Here is a 13013-nt window from a genome sequence, read left to right as displayed (position 1 = left end):
TCAGTTTGTGACGTCTTTGTTAGCACCTCCACCAAACTGCTCAGATATTTTCATTCAAATAATTGTTCAAGGCTTAAAGAGGTTAAAAAAAAAAGAGTACTTTTACTCTTGATACTTTAACTACATTTACCTGATAATAGGTATGTACTTTTCCTTGAGTAGCAATTTGAATGCAATACCTTTACTTGTAGTGTATTTTCACACTGTTGCATTGGTTTACACAAGTAAAGGATCTGAATCTTGAATGAAACGCTTCATGAGAGCTTTTTGCACTTCATTGAGCTTGATAATCCCTCTCTGAGCCACCAGGTGGCAGGAGAGAGCCACTTTTCCTCAGCCCACTCTTCCAGAACTAATGATCACGATCCGCCTGTGACATTAGTTTTTCCGTGCTTGTTCCTACAAATCATTCATAATCAGCGTTCTCAAAAGCTGTTTTTACCGCAGCCATTCCCAGCTAAGAGGCTGCTGATGAATACTGCATTATCATGAAAAATGTCTTAAGCGCTTTAAGATTGACTCTCTTAATATGAATGTTTGATGAATGGGGACCTGTTCCACTAAAAGCCACCACACAGGAAGTTCCATCAGCAGGTGACACTGCTTAATCAAACACAGTAATTGTTCACTTACAGCAAATTGAAAGTGAGTGATTAACTGATGACCATTCAAATGGCAGTCAGCGCTGGGAGGAGAGGGGTCGCAACCGGAAATTGGAGGTCACTGCGGGCAAAGACACACACCTGCACACCTACACACACACACACACAAACACCTCCATTAGGTGAGGGCAGGTGTGAGTTGAAGATGATTGAGTGGTTTAGAACCTGCTTCTTTCATTGATTTCTCACTTCCTTCACTCCCTCGCTTCTTTCAGTGAAGTCAATCCACTAGGAACTAAGCCCGCCAACACACACACACACACACACACACACACACACATTAGATTGAACAATGACAGTGCACTGCACATGGCAGGATGCTCACCGCGGCTGTGAACCCAGGAGAGGAGGACTTCTGCCAGACCTCATAAAAATCCTTTACCCGCCATTGAGCTCTCGACTAATGTAGCTTGTAATTGAGAGAACCAACGATCATGATACAATATTGTCTCACAGGCGAGAGACATCTTTTCTTATGTTTAATCTTTTACATTTGGTGCTTTTTATGTTTTCATGGTTTGCCTGTTATGCTGATCCACAGGGAGTTATGGAAAGTTCAGCTGCAGAAGAGGGTCGGTTTGGCTTTCATCATCCTGACAGGCAACCAAGAGGAAGGAGTGCAAGGATACAAACCATGTGACAACATCTAATTCTAATCATCATCATTATAATACCTTACAATATAGTGATGTATGAAATATATATAACTGTTTACACAGTATATAAAAACCCACACAATCTTATATATTATCAGACCCAACAACTTAAATAAGTAACAAAACAGCAAACAATTTACTTAAAAATAAATAAAGAGTAAAAAATTAACAAAAATAAAAAATACTTATTTTTACTTACAAATTATTAATACATTTTGAATGGAATAACATTTATAGCCCCTCAAGATAATAAAAAGATAAATTGATTTCCTACACAAAACAATCCTTAAACAACATTTAAAAAGAGAGGTAGGGAAGATTTCCTGAGGCGGGCGAACAATCTGTTACAGTAGTCCAGCTGTGATGTGACTTTTTGCAATGTTCTTTTTTGGACCTGATGCTCACTAATTCATCTGGGACCAGTTTTTACGCTGACTTTCAATGTTTGATTCATTTAAGATTTAAAGCACATGTGTTAATTATCTACAGCCAGTGTTTGGTTTGTTCGTTCTGGGCTACTGTAGAAAAATGGTGGTTCAGCATGGCGGACTCTGTAAAGGAAGGACCAACTCCCTCTGTAGATAAAAACAGCTCATTCTAAGTTGATCAAAACACAACTATTGTTATGTTCAGGTGATTATACACAGACATATATTATCATATTCGATTTCTGCCAATAGAGACTCTTAAATGTTACACACTCGACCGATGCATGACACATCTTTGCTTCCATACTGGTTTATGATGATGAAAGTGAGACTTTGTGTTTTTTCTCTCTCTGTTTTGATTTTTTTGTTGAGTTCACTTGTTGATGATGTCACTGATTGCAGACACAGGTAGTGTATGTTTATTCAACTTAAAGCTGATACCTATGGAAAACTTCCCTTTAAAAAGACCAAAAGTGGTCAAAATCTCAAATTCTCAAAAATCTAACTGGGAAAAGACCAAATGCATACACAGAGAAGAACAGAAAGAGTAATAAACTCCGTAGACAGCAGACATGCAGGTATGACCTACCACAGCATTATGTCACTTCAAAGCCAGTGTTGTGACAGCACCTGACATCCTTCTGTGAGAGACACTTTATCTCTGGGCTGCAAGGGAGCGACACTGGCTTCCATCATTGTCAAGACAGGACGCGCACACACACACACACACACACACATCCACACTGTACACTGAAGGTCACCTGAAGTGCACTCTGGGAAAGGCCGCTTTAAGAAGAATATGAACACGCTGTTACAGAATTCCCTGTTGGAGAGTCCCTGTGTGTTGAGTTGTGAATAATTCATCTTGATTTGTTAAAATTAGTGTGGTGTCAATTATTCATAGGCATCACAGAATACAGTTTCCGGAGCAAGTTATGTAACAAATGAACACTTGAGACTTGTTTATCAAAAGCAATGAACAAAGGAAATATAACACAGGCCTCAATACTGCTGACACAGGAATATTAAAAAAACCACATCTTCAGAATATATACAGTATATATACAGTTGAAACCAGAAGTTTACATACACTGTATAAAAAGACACATATGCTTTTTTTTCTCACTGTCTGACATGAAATCAGACAATCACTTTTCCTGTTTTAGGTCCGTTAGGATTACCAAAATTATTTCTATTTGCTAAATGCCAGAAAAATGAGGGAAGGATTTTTTTTAGACAATTTTGTATTACTTTCTTCAAGGTCAGAAGTTTACATACACTAAGATTACTATGCCTTTTAACAATTTGGGAAAGCCCAGATGATGATGTCATGTCTTTGGAAGCTTCTGATTGATATACATTTTTTTTATTTATTATTATTTATTTATTGACAACATTTGAGTTAATTAGAGACACACCTGTGGATGTATTTTAAGGCACACCTGAAACGCACTGCTTCTTTGTGTAACATCATGGGAAAGTCAAAAGAAATCAGCCAAGATATCAGGAAGAGAATTGTGGACTTGCACAACTCTGGTTCATCCTTGGGTGCAATTTCCAGATGCCTGAAGGTGACACGTTCATCTGTTCAAACAATTATACGCAAGTATAAACACCATGGGAATGTCCAGCCATCATACCGCTCAGGAAGGAGACGGGTTCTGTGTCCCAGAGTTGAACGTGCTTTGGTCTGAAATGTGCATATCAACCCAAGAACAAAAGCAAAAGACCTTGTGAAGATGCTGGCTGAAGCTGGTAAGAGTGTGTCATTATCCACAGTGAAACGAGTACTGTGCCGACATGGGCTGAAAGGCCACTCTGCCAGGAAGAAGTCATTACTCCAAAAGAAACATAAAAAAGCCAGATTACAGTTTGCAAATGCACACAGGGACAAAGACTTTAATTTTTGGAGACATGTCCTGTGGTCTGACGAAACTAAAATCGAACTGTTGGGCCATAATGACCATCGTTACGTTTGGAGGAAAAAGGGGGAAGCTTGCAAGCCTGAGAACACCGTCCCAACTGTGAAATACGGGGGTGGCAGCATCATGTTGTGGGGTTGTTTTGCTGCAGGAGGGACTGGTGCACTTCACAAAATAGATGGCATCATGAGGAAAGAACATTATATGGAAATACTGAAGCAACATATCAAGACATCAGCCAGGAAGTTAAAGCTTGGGCGCAAATGGGTCTTCCAGATGGACAATGACCCGAAGCATACTGCCAAACTGGTTACAAAGTGGCTTAAGGACAACAAAGTCAATGTTTTGGAGTGGACATCACAAAGCCCTGATCTCAATCCTATTGAACATTTATGGGCAGAGCTGAAATGGCATGTGCGAGCAAGGCGGCCTGCAAACTTGGCTCAGTTACACCAGTTCTGTCAGGAGGAATGGGCCAAAATTCCTGCCAACTATTGTGAGAAGCTTGAGGATATCCAAAACGTTTGACCCAAGTCATACAGTTTAAAGGCAATGGTACCAAATACTAATGAAATGTATGTAAACTTCTGACTTTCAAGAAAGTAATAAAAACATTGTCTAAAAAATTCTCTCTCTCATTATTCTGGCATTTAGCAAATAGAAATAACTTTGGTAATCCTAATTGACCTAAAACAGGAAAAGTTTAATCTGATTTAATGTCAGACAGAGAGAAAAAAGAGATTGTGTCTTTTTATTGTATGTATGTATGTATGTATGTATGTATGTATGTATATATCCTTGCACATGTGTGTACAAGCATGGCTGTGTGATCAACAGAGGCTGAGAGTTGAACACTGGTTAACTTGATTACAGACAAAGAGGTTAGGCCATAGTCGCGGCAGTAATATACTTACTGGGCTCTAAATGGAGGCTAACCAGCTCCCACTGGAAAGTAGTGGAGTTGTTAAAAGCCAATGAAGCTTGTTTGTTTGGAGCCACTGCCATCTGAGTTCACAGACACACTGCTGATGGAGCAATATGAAGACCTCTGTTTTCAAATTGGACATCCACCATTTTAAAAAGATTACAGCTACATGGAATGAGCAAAGATGCTTTTCTGAGAGTGGGACAAACTGCACAAGAAAACAGCAACACATTGAAGATTTTACATTACTACAACACAGTGTAACCCAATAAATACAGCCTCAGAAAATAACCTTCACCTTGGCCATGACTATGATAACATGTCAGTCTTACAGAATGCTGTGAAAGTGCCTGGAGGTAAACTGCGCATGGAGCAGGTATAAAAAGAAACATATAGTCACTTACAGTGATGCTGTGAATATGCTGCAAAGGATGACTGATAGTGATAATGAGTTGTTTTTTCCTACACACATGTTCACAGACAATGTAAGTCAATGAATATAATGATTGGTAGAGATGAACACCCATATACATCTACACAAATACACCCAAATAAAAGCTAGGGGAACAGAATGAACATCAAAATTAAATGAAATAACATACACACACTGGCATCATGTCCAGGGTTAAGTACAGCAGACATTGTTCTAGTCCATTGTTTATAAGGGACAGGCACTTTTCCCTCCAATGTCTCAGTAGTATCTATTTGTATCTATTGTAAAAGCCAAGACAATCCATCTCTTCTCAAAGGAGGACCAGTCAGAGTCCTGAAGATCAGTGGTTGAGCCTAAAATAGACAGTTTTGCAGACTTGGAACTTTTTGTTTAGGCCTTCAAAAATAACCTGCTGGATATTATTCCAATTCTAAGGGCTGCACAAAGTATATGTAGGATTAAAAGCCCATTCTATTCACATTTCCTGAAAGAGTCTACTTGTATCTGTTTCCATTTATATAGTGCCAATGAGGTTTTATATCAAGGGGCTCAGACTCAAATTGGCTTGGGGCCACCACTGTTATTGTCATCTTCAACAAGGCCACTTCAACATTCAAGTATTACAAGAACGTGCAATATTCGGAAATGTCATACATGGAACATATACTTAATAGAAAGACAGCAGTTTCTATACATTTTTATATCATTTTATATCATCTTTGTTGTTTTAAGTGTATATGAAGGGCTAAATTCAATTATATCATATTGCAGGCTAACACATTGACTAATTAAATTTATTTTAAAAAGTGCCTCACAAGTACATATAAAAGTACACCATAATACAACAAACTAATATACTAAATGTTGGAGACAGTGTGGGTTTCAGGAAGTCAATCACTGGCACATATTTTGGGACTGACGTTTTTGGGCAGAGCTCCACAAAGCATTAAAATACATGCTTAACATTGATCTGCCTTTGCAGTTTTCCACATTATTTTCAGGAAAAGTTGATTTCAGACAGGACATCCCGGTGAGTATATATTTGCTATCTTAATATCTGCTTGTAAAAAAGCGCTTACAAGGTACTGGCTGCTTCCTGAACCCCCCACAGTATAAGAGTAGATAGATATAGTAGGGTTATATAGTTATGGAAAAGATTGCTTTCACTCTTCATCTTCAGAAAAATGTGTTCCTTAAATTCTGGACCAAATGGGTTACATTTGTGAGGCCTTTATGGACAGATTTTGTGGAAGTTTTGAAAGAATGATCCTGTAATGCTTTTTTATTTCAACTCAATTCAGTACAGTTTCATTTGTATAGCGCTAATTCATAACAGAAGTTATCTCAGGACACTTTTCAAATAGAGCAGGTCTAGACCAAACTCTTTAAAACATTATTTACAGAGACCCAACAGTACCACCATGAGCAAGCACTTGGCGACGGCGGCCAGGCAGAAACCTCGAGCAGACCACGGCTCTAGGTGGGTGGCCATCTGCCTCAAACAGTTGGGGTGAGGGGGGGGTGTAGGGGGGTAAAGAGAGAAGGACAGAGACAAAGGTACTGAACAGAAATGAGTGATGATGATGATGATGATGATGACGACAACCTCATTGACTTATATAGTTTCCTGCCACCTCCCCCTCTGACATTGACGTGGCTCTTATGCGCACACTTCATCTCCAAAAACTGTACAAAGTTTTTTGTTATTAAATTATTTAATTTTTTTAATGTTGAAAAATCTGTGGATGGCAGAGGCAATGAAACTACAACATAAAACAACATAAAACCATCGAAGTAAGTTATAAACTATGCCAGTCGGTAAAGGTGGGATTTTAAAAAGCGTCATAAAATATGGCACTGACCTCTTTTCACGGTGTGAAAGCCTTTGTCCTGAGCTATGGAACTTTTAACAGCATGTGGGGGCCAGACCTGTAGAGAGGTACAGAATATTGGGTTAAATGGCCCAAAATATATAGAGGAGATAAATCATGGAGGGTTCCTATAAAGCTGTCATACTAAGAAAAATGCCAATAAGTTTGATCATTTAATGTTACATCTGATTGGGTAAGATAACCTATCCTCCTCATTTCTGTGCAAATATGATACAAATGTTTATTAATTACTGGATAGTCTCTGCAGCTATAGAGTCAATTTCTTTAATAATGTGAGTTTAAATATTTAATTGAATGCAAAGTAAACTCACCAACTAAAAAAGCCAACTCCAAAAAGTGCAAGTAAACAGAAAGCTACTCAGTCTAATGAGATTAAGTGTAATTTGTCATTCCACCTTTGCCAGCAGCCTATAAAGCCATACATCACTGACAGCATGACAACCTTATCTCAAACTGGATCCTCTATATCGTAAAGATATTGAATGATGATATTATGGGTGAGGATGTGTTTCCAAATGGATATGTATCATTTTCCAATAGAACTCTGGTGCAACAGAAATGATCGATCGCACTCTCTCGGAGCAACACTATAGCTTGCAGAGTCAGAAAACCACTACAGAACTGAACTAGTTTAATAAGACTGACCATAGTGAGAAGAGTTGTGTGTGATGATGAGGAGCAAACATTTAATGATTTGGACAGATCAATATTCTGCAGATCCAACACAGATAGATACAGACAGACAGAGAGGAATCATCCTGTGTGTCTTTAGTAATAGGAGGGAGAGAATAAGGGAAATAATGCTTTCACAAACATCCCAACACTCAATAGACTATAGAGCAATGTTATCAAAGATACAGTCTGCTGTCTTGTTTTTCTTAAACTCTCTCTTCTGAGTGAGTTATCACACTGTTTCTCTCATAATTAAATAATGACATGGCGTACAGCACTACTTTATATAGAAATTGAACTTGAATTGAGTTGAAGCCTGTACGGCAGCAGTGGTGGTGACGAGGCCAGACTCTCATCATCACTATGACAGAGCTCTTTGAATTCATTTTACTCCAACTACACAATGTTTTGTAAGTTAAATGCATCCCTGATGTTTTTTTACCATCCTGATTACTGTTAATTTAGATGTTTTGCTGAATCTCTCCTTTTCTCGTCTCATCTGTGCAGATCGCATTTGATGAGTTTTATTGCAGAATGCGTCTGCTATCAACTGAGAAATCAAATGCTGATGGCTAGTATGAAAGTACAATTCACTTTTGAATGTTACTGAAGTCACTGAGCTTTGAGCTTAGAAAATTGCAGATTTACAGCAAATGTAAAAGTTTTTTTTTGAAATCTTTATTTCTCTTCTGCATTTTGAATTCTAGTGTTATGTGTTGAATTCCAGGTTTTCAGAATATTTAGCAAATATATACAAAATTAAGCACATCAAGAATTTTCAATAGTCCTGTCATACAAATATCAAATATCATATTTTAGTACAATACTTCCCTCAAAAGTGAAATCTGGTGTGAGAAGATGTGAAAAAAATCATTATCAAAGTAACTTAATGGTCCACTGTATTATTTAGTGGCATTTGCTGTGTAGTTACAGATTATCACTCACTCGTATCGCCATCCCTTTCAAAGCACGAGGGAGAAACTACGGTGGCTGCAAACCCCGCGAAAAACCTAAACTTTAATAGGATTTTTGTACTTTCCCACTTTTGTAGCATGTTTACAAGTACAGCAGCTGGTCCCTGCTGGCCATCTGAACCAGATCTCATTCACGGCTGTAAACTCAAACTCCTGCTCCAGCTAATCTCCCTCTTGCCAGTCCCCCATTTCCATGGCGCTACAGCCAAATTTAGAATGGAGGTTTGGTATAATCTGTCCCACAGTGACCGAGCCAGGATCACCATCCTTCAGTACCATTTGTTAGATAGATAAGTATCCATACACTATAGCATAAAGAAAACGTGCTTTACACAGCAGTGTATAGACAGAGCTATGTTTGTCTACCCATCATGCCACACTTTCTGGAGGGACTCATGATCACTGTTCTTGGCAGTGTGGGAAGGCGCCGCGTCGCACCATTAACTGGAATGTCAAAAATCAAGAGTGTGTCGTAGAGCCCCTTCTCAGCACTATATATGCAGTTATCGCTACTAGAGCGTGGGATTGACACTTCACACACACACACACACATTTCCTGTATAGACACACACATACACGCTGTCCACTAGAGCCCGAGTTTGTGGTTGACCTTGCCGGGCACTGACAGACGGGTTGGCTCAGGTGCTCTGGTGCAGCTCATCATTCACAGGGTTGAAATAGTAATAATTCACCAGTTCATCCCGTCAAACAAGGATCCGAAGGACAGGCGGCTTCTGGTGCTGTTTACCAGCTGAAAAGCAATCTCATGTCAAGCCAATGCCTCCCGTAGCCATTTTGTGTTCCTTTTGTTTTGTTTTCTGCTTAATCTAGTTCCTTTCTACATAGAATGAATGTTTTGTCTTTGCAGCATTGTTCTTTGTGGGTGTGAAATATGTGATAAATCCTTCCCAGTCCGGCAATCCATCCCTCTGACAATGATAATCAAAGATGCATTGAAGCAAAGGACACCCTCCCTTCTCTCACTACCACACACCCTCCCTTCTCTGCAACTTGGCTGTGATTTGGAAACTGTCAGCTTTTTGTGTCTGCTCAGCTCTTTTGGGTTTTTGTGTGTGTCTCCTTGCACCCACACCGACACTGGCGTCAAACCCAACCGGCCGTTGTGGGTGACTCATGGTGATGCCTCTCCAAGGGGAGGACTTCACAATGATTACGACACTGCACGGCCACTAATTCACTCACTGAGGGGTGTCCTGTAAATCAGAGGTCCCAGTGGCCCCTGGTCTCAGTACGAGTCTGAAGCCGGTGGCAGCTCAAGGACCAGCTGATGGACTCAGCGGTTGGCTGTCTCCACACTCAGCAAAACGCTGGGACTGTCTTCACGGTGTGAACTTTGTCCACGGATAGATTACCTGTCAGAGAAAAGCTCACTTTGGTATGTGGGCTGACAGTGTCACAGTGCAGACTAACTGCCTGCTAAGCTCTACTTCAATATGGAGCGTTCACAATGAAAGACAAAGGGATAAGAAATACAATCCTCCTTTTCACACACAGGGCCCTGCTGGTGAAGTCAGCGGCTGTGGAGTGGTGTCATGAGCTGGTCTCATTTGTTAAGATTGATTGTGAGGTACTGTGGTCCTCGCAGTATTGAACAATGACATTTAAACAAGTCCAAGATTCTACAGCCATGCTAGTGGCTGTATTAGACTGCACCTGTGTACAGCAGTGGTGGTTTGAGCTAGATGGGGAGCGTATCTATGTTCACATGGTTCTATGTTCTCTAACACTCTAACCCTAGAACTGGGGAACACAGGACCCTGGGAACATAGATTCAAGATTCAAGATTCAATTCAATAGGAATGACCCCGCTAGACGGTAACATCATCATGATACTATTAGGTTGCTAAGATTAGTTAATTAGCACCAAAGTTTTATGAATTATCCTCTGGACACCATGGCTCTATCAAAAGTACTGATAGGGTGGCGTAAGCAGAGTCCTTACCAGAGTGGCCCTGGTTCGATTATGACCCACAACCCTTTGCTGTCATCTGCTCTCTCCCTCTCCCCACAATTCTGTCTATCTTCAACTGTCACCATCAAGGCATAAAAAGCATGGAAAATAATAATAATTCATGACAATCCATCCAAAATACTTACCAAACTGACCGACAATGCTGTTCCTAGGGCCACGATGCTAGCATGGCAGCAATATTCAGTGGCAACATATATTTCCTGAAACAGCTACTCTGGATAATCCACAGTCCACAGTTCCACTGTGATCCACAGTTTGGACTAGAATTACTCCCTACCAAACAAACAGTTTCTTTCAAAACTGTTCAGACATTATCACAGTGGTGCTACAACAACTTTTTGCACACCCACTTACTGTAACTCTGCTTAAGGCCTACAGAGCTTCTTATGCTTTCAATCATCCATTTCTGTATAACATGTACTTATGTTGAGATGGTGGGTTGTATGTTTATGTGGTTCGCCTTGTACTCTACTCTTTTCTGGCTGAGTTAGAGGCTGAAGTTCAGTGCTCTAAGGACTTGCCCCAGTGGAGCAAATCATGGTCACCTTTGTCAGTGGCACGTCTTTGAGAGTTTGTGGTTCAGCCAAGTTTGTGGCCCTCACCCAAGTCACACCACAGGAAAGCCAGCTATACTGCAGCAGGAGTGTGTGCAGTGATTGTCATCACTGAGGTTTCTAACAAATTACACCCTTCAGTTGCAGAGAGCACAGAGCGAGCTCTTGGCTTGGAGTGTGTTTTTGGCCAGAGCAAAGAGAAAACTGCCCCGAGAGTGGAATAAAGGCTCCTGAAAGCAAAGCGACACCTGTCTCATGTTCAGCTACAGTGTCTCTCTACTGAAAAAGAAGACAGAGCGCACACTGCCAGGGCCAGAAAAGGAAGGAAAGTTCTCGGCATACACCAGGGGACTAATATGATAAACTGTATCCTTCCTGGCAACATAGCTCATGCACCATTTGATAAAGGAGAGTGCGTTTGATAAGATTATTCAATTGTTTATGATGTATAAATCCAGGCAGTGTGTAGTGAATAGTGTGCTGCTGCATGGAGCTGCCAGAACAAAACCTAAACTAGATTTCTCTCTTTTTGTCAATCCAGTTATTTGTCTGATTATAATTGTTTTGTTTAAAGGTTATATTTAATGTAAGTCTCAAGACCACTGTCAGCAGGTATGTCTGTAGTGAAACTGTACGCTGTATATATGCATTACTTCCACTCCAACATGCTGGTTAAATCCTCACTTACTGTGTATCTTGTATGTAATGGTGGAATTGTCCTCTTTAAACAAGAAGGAAACACTGTGTTAACATTATTTATTGAGGCTCTACTTGAAAAACTGTTCCTACCTTTGCTCTCTGCTCATGTGAAAACACAGTAAGTAGATCCAAGGACAAGTACCTATGCTTATTTTTGGCTTAAATACTGATTCTTAGAAATGGAATAACTTAGAACTTCAAGGGGCACTCCAGTACAGAAGTCACGCTTGCAATTATTTTTTTAATGTCTCGAATTCATTTATCTTGTGGTCTAAACCACCTTTTTCTTGAGATAACAATATAATTTATTATGAGAAAAACAACTTCTGTTTACTTGAACTTGAAAATGAGTGTCTGGTTCATTTGATTACACCTGATTTCAGTCTTCAAGCTGTCGTGACTGTCAGGGAGGATTCACAACTGAAGTGAGAAGAGTTACCAGGATGTGTCTACAGTTAATCTAAGCTATTCTTTTCCTGGCAATGTGATGCCATACTGCCAAAATTTATCAGAAGAAGATTGAGATTTCTTTTTTCACGAGCTCAAAGGTCACTGCCATGTCCAGATTCTTTTCATGCAGTTGTTACTCATTTTGGTCAGTATGAAAATGAATATTAACTGGCACATTGCATGTCATCTGCTCCACAGAGCACTGTGAGGATTATGTTCTTCGACTTCTCCAGCGCTTTAGACACCATCCAGCCTCTCCGGCTGGCAGGGAAGCTCTCTGTGGTGCAGGTGGATCAGGACTTTGTGGCCGGGATCACTGACTACTTCACCAACAGACCACAATATGTCAGACTGCACAGCTGCTTGTCAGACGTGGTGATGAGCAGCACTGGCGCACCCCTAGGAACTGTACTGTCACCGTTCCTGTTCACTCTCTACACCTCTGACTTCTGCACCAACTCCGGAGCGTGCCATCTACAGAAGTTCTCGGGTGACTCCTCCATTGTCGGCTGTATCACAGATGATAGGGAGGACGAGTACAGAGACCTGATCGAGAACTTCATGGGATGGTGCGACAGAAACCCCCTACAGCTCAACACAGGGAAAACCAAGGAGCTGGTGGTGGAGGTAACTGAGCTGTACTGGAGTATTTTACTATCTTCAGTTTTACCTACTAGAACAGAACAATATTGTATATTAATATATTATACTAATGTAATGTTGGCAGGGGTCACTCTGCTGTATAATTAGTGC

This window comes from Dicentrarchus labrax, unplaced genomic scaffold (assembly GCF_905237075.1).
Source record: "Dicentrarchus labrax unplaced genomic scaffold, dlabrax2021, whole genome shotgun sequence".
NCBI lineage: Eukaryota > Metazoa > Chordata > Actinopteri > Moronidae > Dicentrarchus > Dicentrarchus labrax.
The sequence above is the reverse complement of the archived record's forward strand: the minus strand, read 5'-3'. Positions refer to the sequence as shown.